General features: G+C 36.3%; 1 pseudogene; it reads left to right on the forward strand.

Annotated features, from left to right (window-relative positions):
* Window positions 1–322: 322 nt before the first annotated feature.
* On the forward strand, window positions 323–1,254 carry LOC124890233 (annotated as a pseudogene).
* Window positions 1,255–1,890: the final 636 nt, after the last annotated feature.

Below are 1,890 nucleotides of genomic sequence, written 5' to 3' on the forward strand. Positions count from 1 at the left end.
CTGTTCACCAAGATATTTTTAACGATAAATATGCTCTTTCCTCTCTTCGTTATCTACGAAAGAAGGGTTCATGCCGAAAGTTCTTTGTCGCTATTCTCTAAGTGATTTGGACAATCTATGATTCCCAAGATAAGGAGAACAGAGAGAACATACATTATGCAATCTGTCTCCACATGAAATTACTCCAGCTTCCTTTCTCTGGCAATATCTTTCTACAGAACACCCTGCAGGAGTACGTTGATGTATCGTAATTACTTTGGCAAGCCTCTTTGGTTTGTTGTATCTGGTACCTCTTCTTAACCTGTTATATAAATTGCTGGGGATGGAAAATAATGAAATACTAACTACAGGTTAAGTTTTTTTGTCTTGTAGCAATTTGTTTTCCTTAAAATTAATGTTTTTTTTTTGTGCTTGCCCTTATTTTCTTGCCTTGACCTTCCAGGGATGCTCTGGTACTTATGGGGATGTAGTTGATGGTATCATAACCAATGAACAGTTGAGGTTTGAAAAAATCACCTTATATGTTGAATACCCTCACACTATTGAGCCTCTTGCTGAACCAACTCCACCTCCTCCCTACCCATTGAAACTTACCAAAAAGGAGCAAAAGAAACTTCGAACCCAGTGAAGATTGGCAAGGGAGAAAGAAAGACAAGAAATGATATGACAAGGCCCGGTAAAACCACCAAAGCCGAAAGTTAAAATGAGCAATCTAATGAAAGTTCTTGGCTCAGAAGCAACACAGGATTCTACAAAGCTCGAAATGGAGAAGTACAGCTGCTGAGTATGAGCAGGTTCATGTAGACAGGAATATTACTCGTAAGCTTACTCCTAAGGAGCATCGTGAGAAAAAAAGAGAAAACTTTTTGATGACCCAAACATCATTCCAGAGACTATTATTTTAGTATACAAAATGAATGACCTCTCCCACCCATAAACCCGATTCAAAGTTGTTGTTAATGCTCAGGAGAACTGCTTGACTTGTTGTGCAGTCATCTCAGAAGGTATTAGTGTTGTTGTCGTTGAAGGTGGGAAAAAATCAATCAACCAATATAGGAAACTTATGCTTAGGAGAATTGATTGGGTAGCTGCTGGAAGGAAAGAAAATGATGAGGTGAAGATGACGATAGAGATGATGGAGATAAGCCTCTCAACAAGTGTGTGTTGGTCTGGCAAGTGAGTGTTTCTAAGTAGAGCTTCAACGGGTTTTACTCAAGCAAATTTGAAGCTTTTTTTGAGTACTTTTGTAGAGAGGTTTGTAGCTTTTCACCTGACTTGCCTAAAGTGCTTGTCCTACTTAAGGTCCTTACTATATGAGATTTTCTTCTCGAACTCAGGTTAAGACTTGAGGTTGCTTGATGACTATCATCATTCCACTCGTATAGGTTTTGTCGAGTTTATTATGGTAATTTCTATGATCTTTTCTTGGATTTATTGTCCGATAAATCATACTCCTGAGCATTAACTTTTGCTTCTTTCTACTCTTAAGGACTTCTAGAACCTCCATTCCAAATATTTATTGTCTTTCACCATTCATGTGGTTTAGAATCTGACAGAGGCACATATATTTAGTTCTCCTTGACAGTATAGTATATACTGATTTGAAGTTATGGACAAGTCAGGAAAAGATTTTTCTTTTAGTTGTTAGATTATGTATCTGTAATTACCTATAACAGAAAATTGTAAGTTATCTCTATTTCTGTGGCACAGTTACGCTCTCCTCTTCTAAATAGACCTAATATTTAAATGACATTTTACACTTGCCTTAAGAAAATAAACAACAAGATGACTGCTATAAAAATTATGCAATGGTTTTAGTAGGCACTTGGATATAAAAATGTGATATATCTGAAAGAAAAAAAAGTAGTATTTAAAGTTAAGTAGAAAAAA

This window comes from Capsicum annuum, unplaced genomic scaffold, assembly GCF_002878395.1.
Source record: "Capsicum annuum cultivar UCD-10X-F1 unplaced genomic scaffold, UCD10Xv1.1 ctg14732, whole genome shotgun sequence".
In the NCBI taxonomy this organism is placed as follows: Eukaryota; Viridiplantae; Streptophyta; class Magnoliopsida; order Solanales; family Solanaceae; genus Capsicum; species Capsicum annuum.